Raw genomic sequence first — 1,119 nt, forward strand, 5'->3', positions numbered from 1 at the left:
GAAATTATATACTCATGTTTGATGGTGGCTAAAATATGAAACAAACAAGAAATAGTTATTCGATGGTGATGTATTTGATGCGGGTATCATAATAGTTATGTTTTGGGCCTGACGTTGCAGTATTATGGCACTGGCTTGAACTTAGTAATGTTTTGATGTTCGTAATTTCTTCGTCAAATTCAATTTCCAAGTGTAAACATTGTTTTGCCCGACAGTTTCGGCTGACGACAGTAATGATGTCAAGATTAGTGTTGGTAATGGGACATAGGTATAATGTATCTTCTCAAGTTCACGTGTTCAGATGGCATCTTTCTGTCATGGAGGTAAAATAATGAGATTTGCGTAGTTGTGATACTGGTCTCTAGTTATTACCATTTTGTAAATGTTCCACTTCCCAGAACTTATGATTTGGGAGAAAATGGATGTTAAATTATAATTAATCGTGAGAACGAATGGCGAGTAGGATTAAAGAATATGTATCTTAAGACCCGTCGCATACGCTCGACCGATTTGTTGAGTCGCTGGGATGCCCCGTCCAGCCTCCGTGTTTATGGTGTGGTTTTGGTTTGGGTCCCCCCCCCCCCCCCCCCCCCTCCACCCGATATTACTGTTTATCATGATTTCTCTCTTAACTGATTGGGTGGGAGTAGGATTCTAACTTTTAAATTTATTTATTAATATGTTTATTTATTAATGAAACCTCGCTTCTAATGGACTCCGTGACCTTTTCGTTCACGCCCTCACTGTTCTAAGTAGGAAGAGACGGAAACTGACACAGCTTGAGTCACATGACCATGTGCATCTTGACCCACCATGACTACCATGGTGTAGGTGAAAAGTTGGAATCGTGTGCTAAAACGAAATTTGATTTTAAATTCCTTTCTTTAAAATATAACTCATATATGAGGGGATGAGGCGTTAGGAAACAAGAAATATATTCAACAAACCTAACATTAAATATCATCATGAAAAATAAAATTAGATTTACCAGAAACGAAAATGTTGCAGGGACGACTTATTAATTTAAAAAAATATAAACGCAAAAGAGCAAAAGTGTATCTGATCACATTACTTGGCAACTATGTTCAATCATGTATCGATGTTTTATGTTATAGTTAA

This window comes from Haliotis cracherodii, unplaced genomic scaffold (genome assembly GCF_022045235.1).
Source record: "Haliotis cracherodii isolate W230 unplaced genomic scaffold, xgHalCrac1.p SCAF_11, whole genome shotgun sequence".
Classification (NCBI taxonomy): Eukaryota; Metazoa; Mollusca; class Gastropoda; order Lepetellida; family Haliotidae; genus Haliotis; species Haliotis cracherodii.